Raw genomic sequence first — 15,982 nt, 5'->3', positions numbered from 1 at the left:
CCCAGGGAGCGGGTGTAGAGAGAGAACAGGAGAGGACCCGACTGACCCTTGGGGGACTCCTGTTCAGAGAGGGCGAGGTGTGGAGGTTGCTCCACATCAGGTTACCTGGTAAGTGCGGTTGGAGAGGTAGGAGGAGAACCAGGCCAGAACAGTGCCAGAGATCCCCAGGTTAGCGAGACAGGATAGTAGAATAGAGTGATCAACAGTGTCAAAGGCAGCAGAGAGGTCGAGGAGAATTAGGACAGAGGAGAGAGAGGCAGCTCGGGCAGACTTTAGTGAGTTGGTGACAGACAGGAGGGTGGTTTTAGTGGAGTGAGCAGAGTGGAAGCCATATTGGAGAGGGTCGAGCAGAGAGTGTTTGGACATGAAAGTAGAGAGCTGGCGGTGTACAGTCTGCTAGAGGGTTTTGGAGAGGAAGGGTAGGAGGCAGACAGGACGGTAGCTCTGGAGGGAGGTGGGGTTGAGGGAAGGTTTTATGAGGAGGGAAGTGATAGAGGCTTGTTTGAAGGCAGAGGGAAAGAGACCAGAAAGGAGAGATAAGATGCTGTGTGGTCCAGTGGTTAAAGAAAGGGGCTTGTAACAAGGAGGTCCCCAGTTCAACTCCCACCTCAGCCACTGACTCATTGTGTGAACCTGAATAAGTCACTTAACCTCCTTGTGCTCCGTCTTTCGAGTGAGACGTAACTGTAAGTGACTCTGCTGATGCATAGTTCACACACCATAGTCTGTGTAAGTCACCTTGGGTAAAGGAGTCTGCTAAATAAACAAATAATAATAGTAATAAAATAATAATGTGTTGAGAAGGGAGGAGATGAAGGGAAGTAGAGCAGGAGCAGCAGCTTGAAAGAGGTGAGTAAGGAGGGGGTCCAGGGCACACGTGGTGGGTTTGTGACCCTGGAGCAGGGAGGAGAGGTCAGAGTCTGAGAGGGGAGAGAAGCTGGAGAAGGAGGGTGAGTTAGTAGGGGATGCAGTTGGTGTAGGGGTTGGAGTAGGAGGGGGTGCGGGGGAGGAAGTGGTGTTAAAGAGTTTGCGGATATCTGAGATTTTAGAAGAGAAGAAAGAGGCAAAGTCATCAGAGGAGATAGAGGAGGGAGGAGGAGGAGGGGGGAGGGTTTAGGAGGGAGGAGAAGGTAGAGAATAGTTTACTTGGGTTGTTAGTGGAGGCTTGGATTACAGATTGGAAATAAGTACATTTAGCAGAGGAGAGGGTAGAGGAGAAGGAGGAGAGGAGAGTGCGGTAAAGGTCTATGGCAGCAGGGAGTTGGTTCTCTTCCATTTCTTTTCAGCAGATGTGATTCTTGCTGAGCGGAGCGCAGAGGAGAGCCAGGGTTGGGGAGAGGAGGGGCGAGCAGGTCGGAAGCTGAGGGGACAGAGGGAGTCGAGGGAGGAGGGAGAAGAGGGTGGAGGTAGCAGAGTCTACGGAGAGTTGTGAGAAGGAGGTGAGAGAGAGCAGTGGAGGCAAGGACACAGGGGGAGAGAGAGCGGAGGTTACGACAAGAGGTGACAGTGGGGGTAGGAGGAGCAGGGAGAGAGGGGAGAGACAGAGAAAAAGAGAGGGTGAGGTCCAGTTGACAGCCAGCTTTGTGGGTAGGGGGGGTGGAGAGAGACAGAAGTCGAAGGAGTGAAGGAGAGGGAGGAATCCGGCAGAGTGGCTGGGGTTGGAGAGATGGATACTGAAGTCACCTAACAGGACAGTTGGGGTAGACAGAGAGGACAGAGGAGAGTAGATAGTCAAGTTCATCTAGAAAGTGAGCGAGAGGTTCAGTGGGACGGTACAGTACAATTAACAGGAGTTCACAGGGAGAGGTTAGTTGGACAGTATGAAATTCAAAGGTATTAAAAGAGAGTGAGGAGAGGTCGGAGGGGACCGAAAAGAGTAAGGAGGGTGAGAGGAGAAGACCAGTCCCACCTCCCTGTCCAGTGACAGTATGGGACAGGACGTAGAGAGAGGACAGGGCAGCAGGAATTACAGTGTTATCAGGGGACAGCCAGTTTTCAGTGAGAGCAAGGAAATCGAGAGAGAGAGGTGGGAGGCAAAGGCAGAGATGAAATCAGCTTTGTTAGCAGAAGAGTGACAGTTCCAGAGTGCACTAGAGAGTGTGCGGGAGGGGGGGAGAGGCAGAGGAGGTTAGAGGGGTTGGAGGAGCAGCGGTGGAGAGAGGGCAGAGGACGAGGACGAGAGGACAGAACAGGGATGTGAGAGACAGTCACAGCAGGACAGGTAAGACAAATAGGCACAGTGGGAGCGGTGCGGTGGAGGGTACAGACCTGACTAGTAGATGGCTTCTTCCAGAGCTCTGTTAGTTCGGATCTATTCGAACAGCATCTCAGCGCAGGCCTCCCCTCGCTGCATTCCCACAGCTAGACTCCCACAGCTAGACTCCCAGCTCTTTTGTTGAGTCTCTTCTGTTTGCTGGCACTTATTGCTGGCGTGGAAATAGGCTGCCTAATATATATATATATATATATATATATATATCAAATGTTTTAGAACACCCCCATTTTTCCAGTTTTTATTGAAATTTAAGCAGTTCAAGTCCAGTGAATAACCTGAAATGGTACAAAGGTAAGCGGTGAACTGCCAGAGATTAAAAAAAAAAGTTTAGGTTACCAAAAACTGAAAAATAATGTACATTTCAGAGTTATACAAAAAGGCCTTTTTCAGGGAACAAGTAATGGGTTAACAACTTACAGCTGTTCTGCAGCAATGGAAGTAAATTAACCCTTGAAAGTTGATGCTAACAATTCCTACAGGTGTCCCAACTTTTGTTGATTACTTACAAACCCTCTGTCTGTATAAAAGCAGTGTTGGAACAGACTGTGTTACTACACCCTCTTAAGCATTATTTGGACAGTATTGTACTGCAGGAAGTAGTATACTGCTCTCATAATGGCGAGAAAAAGGCAATTAACAAAGGAAGACAGACAGACCATTATAACCCTTAAAATTGTAGGTCTTTCCTTTAGAGAAATTGCAAAGAAAGCCAAGGTGTCAGTGAGTACAGTTTCCTACACCATCAAAAGGCACTTGGAAACTGGAGGAAACTCTGACAGGAAGAGGTCTGGCAGACCCAAAGCCACAACAGAATCAGAAGACAAGTTTCTGAGAGTCAGCAGCTTGCGTGATAGGCGGCTCACAGGACAACAGCTTCAAGCACAGCTTGATAGGTCGAGCGGCAGAAGGAAGCCATTGCTAAGATGGCAAAATAAGAAAAAGAGGCTTGCCTGAGCCATGAAGCACCGCCAGTGGTCTACTGGGCAGCAGTGTGGAGTAGTGGTTAGGGCTCTGGACTCTTGACCGGAGGGTTGTGGGTTCAATCCCCAGTGGGGGACACTGCTGTTGTACCCTTGAGCAAGGTACTTTACCTAGATTGCTCCAGTAAAAACCCAACTGTATAAATGGGTAATTGTATGTAAAATAATGTGATATCTGTATAATGTGAAATAATGTATAATGTGATATCTTGTAACAATTGTAAGTCGCCCTGGATAAGGGCGTCTGCTAAGAAATAAATAGTAATAATACTGAAGACTGGAAGAAGGTCTTATGGATCGATGAATCAAAATTTGAAATCTTTGGTTCATCACGCAGGGTTTTTGTACGCCGTCGAGTAGGCGAAAGGATGGTTCCGCGGTGTGTGACACCAACTGTCAAACATGGAGGAGGAAGCGTGATGGTCTGGGGCTCTTGTGCTGGATCCAGAGTCGGCGACTTGCACAGAGTGAGTGGCACCCTGAACCAAAACTGCTACCACAGCATTTTGCAGCGCCATGCAATACCCTCTGGTATACGCCTAGTTGGTCAGGGGTTCATCCTACAGCAAGATAATGACCCAAAACATACCTCCAGGCTATATCAGAACTACCTTAGAAGAAAAGAACAAGACGGTAGGCCTCAAATCATGGAATGGCCAGCACAGTCTCCAGACTTAAACCCCATCGAGCTGGTTTGAGATGAACTGGATAGAAGGGTGAAAGCAAAGCAACCTACAAGTGCAACACATTTGTGGGAACTTCTGCAACAGTGTTGGGAAGAACTTTCCGAACAATATTTGATTTCCATTGTAGAAAGAATGCCACGAGTGTGTTCGGCTGTTATATCTGCAAAAGGTGGCTACTTTGATGAGTCAAAAATTTAGATTAAATTTTGTTAAACAAAACGATTCCATGATTTCTTTGTTAATTACAATTGCTTATTTGTTCTATGCTTTAATTTCAGAGTACATTGAGACATTAAACTGCGTAAATTTCAATAAAAACAGGAAAAATTGAGGTGTTCTAAAACTTTTGACCGGTAGTATATATATATATATATATATATATATATATATATATATATATATATATAACAACTGCGTGGCAAAAGAACCAACTAAACTGTGTGGAAACCAATCAAATAGCAAATCAACTTCTAATCAATTTAACCACTCACCTGGTACTAATCACACACTAACTCAGCTAATTCAAACACCACCTTATAATGGAACTGAATGGAGTTAATTTAAAAATTACTTGAAGCAGGAACTTACCTATCTGCCTCGGTCCCTGGTTCCTGTAGACTAAATACATGTAATTCGATTTTTGTATTGGTATTTGTATTGAGGCAGGGAGGCTGCAGTTGTTTCTAAGCGACAATGAATCTGGAATAACATTCTTAGGGTTCGTGTCATACGACTTTGTGTCATCAAAGCTGTTTCTGGTGACGTTCAGTGGATTATATTTGGAATTTGTTTTCAGTATTCTCAGACGACAAATTAATAGCTCAGTTGGTTAGAGTGAAAGAATTTGCCATCAGTCAGCCTGGCTAGCTCAGTCAGTAGTGCGTGAGACTCTCCAGCTCAGGGTAGTTGGTTCGAGCCCCACGTTGGGCATCCTTTTTAAACACAAATTGTAGAAGTTTCTTCGAGGCAACTTATCAATGTCTGATTCTGTTCACATTGTATACAGGATTGCAACAAAATTAGTTATTGGTCACTGTCATATAGCAATTGCTATTGTAAAATGAGTGCATCATTTACACCTATAACGATATTGAAATAAATAATCTTACTTTTTTGGGTTGGCTCAATCCGTCTCTTTTTTTACAATTATCATTACATCTTTCATGGAGCAACAGTTGGTATGTGCGTAATAAACCCAATTGGGCCTTGATACAATAGACAACCCTAGACTGTGCTGAAATAAATAATGCGGTTTTCTACTGTAACAAACGCAGCTTGTCAGGATTCTATTATGGTGTTGCCGAGCTGTTGAACGTTTCTCATAATACACAGGTTTACTGGACTGACAAAAAGGCGATCGACAAAAAGAATGCTATCTCGAAACACTAGCTTTGTCAAGTCGAAATAGCGCAGTTGGCACCGCGTTAAACTGAAGATCTAAAGGTCCCTGGTTCAATCCCGGGTTTTGGCAAACAGCAAAACTGTTTTTATTTTGAACTAACAAACAAAGAATATTTTTTTCTTCAGTGTAAATGGAAGAAATAACAACTTATCAGAATGCCATTTTCTAATGTGATTAAGAAATGCAAAAAGCATCGTCCCTGGGTGGGCTTGAACCACCAACCTTCCGGTTAACAGCCGAACGCGCTAACCGATTGCGCCACAGAGACCAACCTGTTAAACCACCACAGCATACGGTAGGGATCATCCAAGCATGTTAAACGAGGGCATTTCTCTCGTAAGCTACATGCAGTAATAGATCGTTTATACTGTTCTCAATGGTCCGCATCCCAGCCTGAGACCACGATCCAGTGGTAGACAATGTTTTTCAAGTAATATGTTATTTGGAATATTAAAACAATCAAGTTAAATAACACATGTTTAGACAAAATATTTTTCAGTTACTTTAACAAGTAGTCTGTTTACAACAAAAATGCAAGCTGTGTTATGAACACTATTTTAGTCTGATTTAAAATGGAAATTAAAATGGTATTGAGTGCTGAAAAGAGATTGGTATCAGCTGTTGATATCCTTAAAACAATCTTTTATAGTAAAGTAAAGAAATGTATTCTTTTTAAAAATACGTACAATTAAACTGTCAGAGGTGAGATTTGAACCCACGCCTCCATTCAGAGACCAGAATACACAATCCTTTGGAAAGACAGAGTCCTTGAGTCTGGCGCCTTAGACCGCTCGGCATTCTCACAAGCTACGTTAGTTATTGTAGAAAACCGCATTATTTATTTCAGCACACTAGGGTTCTCGTATCAAGGCCAGATTGGGTTTATTACGCACATACCAACTGATGCTCCATGAATGATGTTAAGACAAGTGTAAAAAAAATTGATTGAAGCCAACCCAAAAAAGTAAGATTATTTATTTCAATATCGTTATAGCTATAAACGATGCACGCATTTTACAATAGCAATTGCTATTTGACAATGACCAATAAGTAATTTTGTTGCAATACTGTATACAATGTGAACATAATCAGACTTTGCTCCGTTGTCTCGAAGAAACATCTTCAATTTGTTTTTAAAAAGGACATCCAACGTGGGGCTCGAACCCACGACCCTGAGATTAAGAGTCTTATGCTCTACCGACTGAGCTAGCTGGGCTGACTGGTGCACGTTTCTTTCACTGTAACCAACTGAGCTATTAATTTGTCATCTTATTTGAGAATATACTGAATGACAGAACCAAAGATTCCAAATATAATCCACTGAACTCTAGCTTTATTATCATAATGAAAACAGATTACACATGACCACAGTTCTGTATCAAAATTAAGTCGTAAGTATATGGTTTCCATTGTAGCTATTTACACACACTGCTCTGTTGTCTCCCAGGGTGTTATCTAACAAAACGACATATGCTGTGCTGCCATAATTGATTACATAGACTTTCCTGCCCCGTGTTGCTTTCATCTTAGATGTGATCTCAGGTTCTGATGAGTTCTGCTCCCTCGATCACGTTCTGCAGCATCTCGCCTTGCTAATCACCCCCGTATGCTTTGGCGGCTTAACAGGTTGGTCTCTGTGGCGCAATCGGTTAGCGCGTTCGGCTGTTAACCGAAAGGTTGGTGGTTCAAGCCCACCCAGGGACAATGCATTTTGCATTTCTTAATCACATTAGAAAATGGCACTATGATACGCTGTTATTTCATCCAATTACGTTGAAGAATAAATGTGCTCTTTTTTTGTAGTTCAAAATAATACAAAACAAATATCGTCTTGTTGTTTGCCGAAACCCGGGATCGAACCAGGGACCTTTAGATCTTCAGTCTAACGCTCTCCCAACTGAGCTATTTCGGCTTGACAAGACTAGAGTTTCGAGGTAGAATTCTTTTTGGCAATCCAGTAAACCTGTAATGAGAAACGTTCAACAGCTCGGCAACACCATAATAGAATCCGATGCCTTTACAAATGCGTTTCGAAACTGTTGTTTTCTCCCAAATGCGGTTCTCAACAAATGTTTTTTTTTTTTTTTTTTGTATTCCTTCCAGAGTAAGTCCAAAAGGCAAACACTGGAACTGGCTGCCTGAAAGTGCAGCGCTTGAACTGCCTCAACAAACGCTTAGCTCTAAAACGTGTACATTGAAAGTCGTTGTTAATTCTTAAAGGTCTGTTAAGCTTAAAGGTACCAATCATTACTTGCTGTACTTTAAATTTCTTCAAAACTAGTATTTCTATAGCTATGTTCTCTATCTCATGCAAGGAAGTGTTAATATAACTTTATTACCTAACTGTGTCAATGAAGACTGGTCAACAGTAATTTCGGATTCACTTTAGTTTATTGTGCTGTATCAGATGAAACATAAAAATGAATCGCAATACAATAAATCTCTGTTTGATCGCTATACAATCAATATGTTGTATAGGCTAAATTGTATAAATAAATGTCCGGAAACATTCAAATACGTTAAAAAAAATGAAATAGTGTGGAATAGAAAAAAAGACGGCTTTGACCTCGACGTGATTTGAACACACAACCTTCTGATCTGGAGTCAGACGCGCTACCGTTGCGCCACGAAGTCCTGGAGTAATACCAACTTATTATGCAATGCTAGAGTGTACAGCAAGCATGCCAAACACATGGTAATGCCGACGCTGATACTAGGAAAACACTTGGTATCACCAGGGTCATGGGAAACAGCCGACTCAATACGTGTTCGTAGCCAGCAGGGCTATTAAGTTGTCGGAAGTGTGTTTGATTCTCAGCTTTAAAAGTAAAGAAAACATAAAACAATGCGATTTGCTTTTATAAATTTCATTATTTGAAACGTGGGCATAAACACAGTACTGGCTGGGAATCGTCTCTGGTCAATTACTTGGAAAGCAGCTATGCTGACCAATATATCACCAATAGGGAAAAGCTGGCAGTACTGAGTGACACAGAAGACGGATTCTCTCAGCGCGTCTCCTCTGAATGCGCACTGGCACAAAGGGGCTTTTCTCATCTAATGTTTGCACTGTGTTTTTTGCTGTGTTGATTGTTATTTGTCTATTTTGTTTGGTGCACGGGTGAAACGGAGTTCGTAATTAAAGTATTTTTTTGTTTTGTTTATCACAAGCACGGTGCACACGGACCTCAGGTCCCGCCCCAAACAATTGCAGGTACCTGTACACACCTGGAATTAAAAGGGCTTTGAGGCATTAAAAGGGTGAGGAACTAAGAGACTGAGAGCATGGAACGAGGAGATACCGGAATAGGAAAGAGAGAGAAGCCGAGGGAAGTAAACGAAAATAAAGAGGACGAGATTAGACAGCGAGTGGTTGGGGTTTTTTTGTGCACGGACAGTGTCAGTTTCGTTTTGTTATTTTTTTTCGTGGACTCACTCTGGGAGGACTGCGGAACTTGGTGATTGAAGACATTTGAAAAGAGGTACTGACAAGAACCTTTGCGTTCGTGGTTTATGTCAGGATATCAGGATCTCTCCTGAGGCCTTCAGCTGAAGCGCAGCACCCTATGGAGAGGGCTGTCCAAACAGGCGTCTGGACAGGAGCCCTAAGAGGAGATCTGGACCAGAGAGTGGATGATGTATGGTTAAGTGAACAAATACACATTAAAATGCATCTTAACGCTCAAAAATTAAACAATAATTCAAATAAACAAACTATGCAAAAAAAGGAAAACCAATCCAATTAAAATTCAAAAATCATAAGTGATAATACTGAATAAAATAATAATCAACACATTCGACACCCGTGACATTACCACCACTGCGATCTTGAAAATGTTTGTATGCCACAAAATAATGAACAGTCGTTCATTATTTTGTGTATCAGCCGCCACACAAAGCTGAGCGCAGTGCGGTATACTGTAATGATGTTCCAGTCAGTCTGTCCGGACTGCACTTGAACCATCTTAAAAACACGAAGCCCCTAATAAGCTAATTTGTAAAAGTTAGTAAAGAGTTGCGCTAATATAACGAAGCTAAATTTGAACTCCTAGCTGGAGCAACGAGAGAGGGCGAGAGGGCGGGGCAGAGAAGGAGGGGGAGACGCTGCTAGGCAACCGGCTCGTGAACATTCCACTCAGCTGAGCAGAGACCGTTAGGATTTAAAAATGCGAACGTTCCGAGCGGCGTTAGGCGCTTCGTTAAATTAACACGCCGTTGCTGGCATTTGAATATAACCATATTTTAAATACTCAAATAGGACTGTATTAAAAAATATATTATGTTTTTCAAAGTAATATGTTATGTGGAATATTAAAACAATCAAACTAAATAACACGTTTGGACACAAAATATTTTTCTTCCTCATAACGTGTTAGAAAATGTAAACAGCAGTTGGAGAATGCCGAAGTCGATCATCCTAGCATGTTAAACGAGGGCATTTCTCCTGTAAGCTGCGTCTAGTAATAGATTGTTTATACTGTTCTCAATGGTTCGCATCCCAGCCTGAGACCACGATCCAGTGGTAGACGATGTTTTTCAAGTAATATGTTATTTGGAATATTAAAACAATCAAGTTAAATAACATGTTTGGACACAAAATATTTTCAGTGAGGTTAACAAGTAGTCTGTTTACAACAAAAATGCAATTTGTGTTAGGAACACTATTTTATTCGGATTTAAAATGGAAATTAAAATGGTATTGAGTGCTGACAACAGTTTGGTATCAGCTGTTGATTTCCTTAAAACAATCTTTTCTAGTAAAATAAAGAAATATATTCTATTTAAAAATACGTAAAATTGAACTGTCAAAAGTGGGATTTGAACCCGCGCCTCCATTCAGAGACCAGAACACAAAATTCTTTGGAAAGACAGAGTCCTTGAATCTGGCGCCTTAGACCACTCGGCATTCTGATAAGCTGCATTTGTTAATGTAGAAAACCGCATTATTTATTTCAGCACACACTAGGGTTCTCGTATCAAGGCCCGATTGGGTTTACGCACATACCAACTGTTGCTCCATGAAAGATGTTATGACAAGGGTAAAAAAGAAACGGATTGAAGGCAACCCAAAAAGGTAATATTATTTATTTCAATATCGTTGTAGCTACAAACGATGCACGCATTTTACAATTGCAATTGCTATTTGACAATGACCAATAAGTAATTTTGTTGCAATTGAGAGGAACGGTAGTTCCTCGCACAAGTTAGAAAAACTTGTTTGAAACTACCGAGAGTCTCCATACAGCTCAAAGAGTTTAGCTGTTTTTACCATGTTGCAGCGGCAAAACTAAATCACTAAGAATTACCATCTGTATCCGTATCAAAAGACTGAAACTTTCTTACCTCAAATGTGAAAAAAATGTACATACCTCTTATACACAATGAGGTATAAGTCGTCAAACTAAGGTGAAATTGTTATTCTCATCCTTCTTCTTCCTCTTCCGTCTACTTTTTAAGGGTGTGTAGCGACTATTCAAACAGAAAAGCTAAATAACTGGACCTCTACCAATCATGTGATTCCACATGTTGGTCAACGTCAAAACATACCAGGGTGTGCAAGCAGTTTGATATCCACACCATTTATATTAAACACATTATTTATGTTTTAGATAGTTTGATATCCACACCATTTACATTAAACACATTATTTATGTTTTAGAATGGAATTGCACACAAGAGTGGCATGTAGCTTCTTTGTCTAAATCTCTGAACTCTGATTAATTGTAGTTCCTCGTTTAAATAAATGTTAGCGTTTAGGTGTAATTCGGTGGATGACGTAGAGGGCTATCTCGCTCTTTGCGCTGCTTTTTCTTATCCTTTATCCTTTTCTTTAGCCTGTCTTTCCTTCCCTCCGTGGCGTCCTGCCCGGTAGCGCCCACGATCTCTTCCGGGTGGAAGCTGATCCCAGTTCAGCCTCTTGTAGTATTTCCAGCCAATCACACAATGCAGCGCTCGCCTCGTCCATTATTAGGGCATGGCCAGCTCTGCTCCACGTATGTTATGGGCTGCCCCTCCTGTCTATCCCTCTCTTTTTTCTTTAACCCAGCACTATTTCCGCTTCCTTGTCTGTGTTTGTTTTTTGTTCGTTCCTTTCACTGCAGGCCGTTTCTCTGCAACTCTTTCACACCGGCGCCTCACTACTGGGAGTGGTAAGTTGCCATGGCGACCAGGCAGCTTTAACAGGCAATGCGAGCCTGTGCCTCACGACTGCAACCTTCTGGCTCCTGCTGCTGCGCTTTTGCAACATGAGAGCTTCAACTCGCCGAATTGTGACATCTAAATATTGCAGGCTCCTCTTCCATACTTAATTACTTACTTACTTACTTACTTACTTACTTACTTACTTATATTATCACTAACTGTTAAAAAGCAAATGTTTTATACATAGACGAGGATTTTAATCGCATTAACAAAATATATGCTACCCTGCTTCACTGAAGCCAATAGTTTCAATTCCAATCGCAACCTCTAGATGGCAGCATAACACCACAAGCTCTACATAATTTAAGCTGATTTGCTATTGCTGCGAATCTCACACACTCCAAACTTTCTATCGCAATTTAGTCATATGTCCGCTCATCCTCTCAGATACTACAAGCTTTAATACATGGTACAAGACTGGAAATGTGTTTGATTTATGAATTAAGGAGTTCCACTATTAGGAGAATGACTGACTGGAGTTGTGAAACCCAAACCTCTGATTAAAAGTTCATCTTTTCCATTCCAAACAGACCGCCGATCAATCCCGTATTAACTAACAGGATGGTCGGCATCTCATCTCTCTGCCTTCTTTTTTAGAAACAACTCAGCAGTCGATTTCATATATTTGTTCAGGTCCAGCTGCTCCAGCGACCAAATCTTCATTTACCACTGGATGGAAAACATTTACAACTTTCTGCACTCAAATCAAAATACATCCCATTCCGATTTAATGAACAGCGGATTGTAGCCTCCATCGCCCATGCAAGGGATTCTCTTCACTTAGCCCCCACTACCGTTAAAGCCTACATCTCTGGAATTCAGTATTTCTGCCGCCTCATCTCCGTCCCTTCTCCAACACTCCTATCCATCCCATCAGTTTGCTGACACTCAGAGAGATCCTAAAGAGCCCCCCCTCCCTCCTGCTCCCTCCTGGCTCCCTATATCAATAGAAATCCTTCACTCTTTAATCTCTACCCTCAGAAAAGGCTGCTCTGTCTATTCAATGACCTGACCATGGAAGTACTATGTTTAACTGCTCTTGTGAAGCACTTCCTCTGCAGGACTCCTGAAGAAACAGAGTGCACCCTGGGAATTTACCATGACAGCATCAGTGATTTACCGACTTAAAAAAAAGGCAACAGTTACCAGGACATCAAGGGGAATACAATGAATAGACTCGGAGTGTTAAGCCATTTCAACCATGAGGTCTTGTGAACCATTCCGTGCACCCAGACACTGGCCAGCTGTAGTAATTTTACTACAGAATACTACACATTGAAGTAAAAAAAAAAAGTTAACCATGCCCAGTGTTAAACATGGTGGAGGTTGTGTGATGGTCCACAAGTTTCACAGCCCGGTCCCAGAAGCAGACCCCAACCCGCGGCAAGTTCCTCCTTTCAATCAGCTGGTGTTCCATTAAACTCCACACTCTTTAGCCTCCCCGAGTCGGCCTGCAGCTTCAGGGAGCATTGCCTTCGCCCCTTCCACTTGCTCTTCTTATTCTACTGCCTGGTCTTTCTTCACCACATTCTGTGCCCAGATTCGTATCTCTCTCACCTCCTATAACCTTCAGCACCTCCTTGCCTTTATGACAGACCTCAGGCTATCCCTTAACCTGGCCCCTTCCTCCATCAGGAATTATCTCTCAGGTATACAGCACCAGTTCCTCCTCCGTTCCCCACCCAGCAGTCGGAGGATGCTGCCTGACCCAGCAGAAAGTGTTTATATCTAATCCTTTGCTCTTCTTGTGTCTCCCTCTCTACATCACCTAGCGGCCAGAGCATGCTGCCTGACCCGACGAGAAGGGAAAACTCTTCGTCCCCCTATCTTGTCCTGCTATCAGTATCTAATCTCAATGTTACTAAGCACCATTCCCAAACTCCAGCCCTCAATCTCGCCATCCCTCTCAAACTCCTCTCACTCTTAAACTCTCAAATGTCTCGCCCCTCTCAAGCCTTCTAAGCAACCGGAGAAATCATTCTTAATATCTCACTCCCAATTTTCGCCTCTCAAGCCCTCGTAGGCAACCAGTGAAATATTAGTCAAGGCCTATTTAAAATGTTCTTATGTTCTCTAGAAATGACCCTTTCAAATATAGACTTAACTTTTATTGGCAGACCGTCGGCCCCAACTGGCAAGCTCTACTTCATATGATACAATGACTGCGCAACAACGAGGTGTTCCATTAACAATACAAACTAACTTGAGACAGCCAAGCCGTTAAAGCATACCTTAAGCTAGTCGTGTGATACAAAAGCAAGTTTTGGCATTTTTGCATTGCCTGCCTCGTCAAACAAGCTCGAGCCACAGCACACAGCGCTGCTGCATCGGGACACAGAGGTGGATTTTAAAGCGACTGAATCAACGAGCTGAGACTACTTTTTGAAGAAATTGAAAACATACCTCTAGTCGAAATATCTGCTATTTAGTTAATTAATTTATTTTTTGAATTTGCAAATGGCAGACTACATTGCCAATAAGACAATCTGAATTGCTCATATTAAGCTGCGATGTAGCCTATGAGAATCACTGGCATAATTCGAGGGGAATTAGCTCAAATGGTAGAGCGCTCGCTTCGCATGCGAGAAGTAGCGGGATCGATGCCCGCATTCTCCAAATAGTTTTAATATATCTGCGTATTTAGTCCCAACGCATTATGGAGATAATTACAAAGTGTGACAATTCTTTTTAACAGAGTCGCCTGCCCTACATGTGTATTTTAAAGCAAAGTCTCCTAATTTGTAATATTCCACAGGCTGACAAACTGCAGTGCGCCCTCCATCGTATGCCTTCCGAGAAGCAGAGATTTTTTATATTTTTTGTAGCAATGAAAGAATTTGTCTTATTTGGGAATAAATATAAATGGCTTGGTTTGCTTGCATTGGTTTGCATACATGTAATTGTGATTACAGACTTTCCTGCCCAGTGTTGCTTTCTTCTTAGATGTGGTCTCAGTTTCGGCTGAGCAGGATGGTTTCTGTGGCGCAATCGGTTAGCGCGTTCCGCTGTTAACCGAAAGGTTGGTGGTTCAAGCCCACCCAGGGACGGTGCTTTATGCATTTCTTAATCACATTAGAAAATGGCACTCTGATACGTTGTTATTTCCTCCAATTACACTGAAGAAGAAAATGTGTTCTGTTTTTTAGTTCAGAATAATATTAAACCAAAAAATTCTTGCTGTTTGCCGAAACCCGGGATCGAACCAGGGACCTTTAGATCTTCAGTCTAACGCTCTCCCAACTGAGCTATTTCGGCTTGACAAGCTTCCTTTCTCAAGATAACATTGTTTTTTAGAAAAGTTGTAATATAATTAAGTACATTTCTAAACAATCCGATAGTAACATATATAATCTCAAAGCGCTATAATTTATTTCAGCTCTTATGAAAGACAAGTATCCTTGCGCATTACATCATCCCTTGATTGCGAAATGTAATATTAATTAATTGTGTATTTGTAATTAAGAAATGCAGCTACCTTATAATTACTTATGAAAGATTATAAAAATCAAACACTGCTACCAACTCCTGTGTGGAATTTCATAGAAAATTGCACTAATAATTTAGAAGCTTTATTCCTATATTTGTAATGGTAATACTGACAATCCTTTATCAAGTTCACTGTACCTGTGTATTTGCATGGTCCAGTATAAGAAGGTATGATTTTTCTGGAGTTCTTGGTTGCTCAGTTCAGCACCAGTCATCAGAGCTGAAAAACAACAGCAATAGGTACCTGGTATGGTAACTGGACCACATATCATTTATATCAACTGACTGTTTTCCTCCAAATATAATAATGCCAGTATTTGATATGTGTATACTAAAACATTCATTATATAGCACTCAAGTTCAAATCACAGCATCAGTTATAAAAATGCTTTTTGTAATAGATAATGAAATTAGCACTGAAAGGGAGACCTATAAAGTAGTTATAATGTGAAGATCATTATTTCTATAAGCATTGATTCAAATTCGAACTTACATGGTTGAACCTTCTGGGGCGATACCAGCTTATGGATCACTTTGTATCAGTCAGGTTGAGCTGCCATCAGCCTTTCTTCTAAACAAGGGTTCCATCTGAACCTGAAAAAGAGCATTTGTGACAGAATAGCAAGGTTGCAGTTAAACAAAAGACTTCAATTAAACAAATAGTCTAAACACAAAATAGTCACAATGGCCAAATAAAAGGTTTCTACACAAAACAACAAGAAATCAAAAAGGGGTGAAAACAAATAAACACTGTACTATACAATGACAAAAGGGACTTACTGTTGAAAAAGAGAGATTAATTAAAAAAAATAAAAGCATGGAGTACCCATGTTCACGTTTTTTAAGTATTGCTTTCAAAACAAGATCATTTTTCAATGAAAACTAAATTAGACTTAAAAACCTAAAGTTAAATACAGTACTATAACGTTCATGGATACATAATTAAAAGTAA

At 41.6% G+C, this 15,982-nt stretch overlaps 1 protein-coding gene and 5 non-coding genes across 6 annotated transcripts in view; 2 read left to right on the top strand and 4 right to left on the bottom strand.

Annotated features, from left to right (window-relative positions):
* Window positions 1-15,982, top strand: part of LOC117395269 (DELTA-stichotoxin-Hcr4a-like) — a 412,383-nt gene that overhangs the window by 318,472 nt on the left and 77,929 nt on the right. The gene's annotated exons all lie outside the window — the stretch shown is intronic.
* Window positions 5,538-5,611, bottom strand: trnan-guu (transfer RNA asparagine (anticodon GUU)). The gene has a single exon. It is a non-coding gene; the product is annotated as a tRNA-Asn (tRNA).
* trnan-guu (transfer RNA asparagine (anticodon GUU)) lies at window positions 6,974-7,047 on the top strand. Its single transcript has one exon. It is a non-coding gene; the product is annotated as a tRNA-Asn (tRNA).
* Window positions 7,183-7,255, bottom strand: trnaf-gaa (transfer RNA phenylalanine (anticodon GAA)). Its single transcript has one exon. It is a non-coding gene; the product is annotated as a tRNA-Phe (tRNA).
* Window positions 7,906-7,977, bottom strand: trnaw-cca (transfer RNA tryptophan (anticodon CCA)). The gene has a single exon. It is a non-coding gene; the product is annotated as a tRNA-Trp (tRNA).
* Window positions 14,727-14,799, bottom strand: trnaf-gaa (transfer RNA phenylalanine (anticodon GAA)). Its single transcript has one exon. It is a non-coding gene; the product is annotated as a tRNA-Phe (tRNA).

The sequence above is a fragment of the Acipenser ruthenus genome, chromosome 35 (assembly GCF_902713425.1).
Source record: "Acipenser ruthenus chromosome 35, fAciRut3.2 maternal haplotype, whole genome shotgun sequence".
NCBI lineage: Eukaryota > Metazoa > Chordata > Actinopteri > Acipenseriformes > Acipenseridae > Acipenser > Acipenser ruthenus.
The sequence above is the reverse complement of the archived record's forward strand: the minus strand, read 5'-3'. Positions and strand labels throughout refer to the sequence as shown.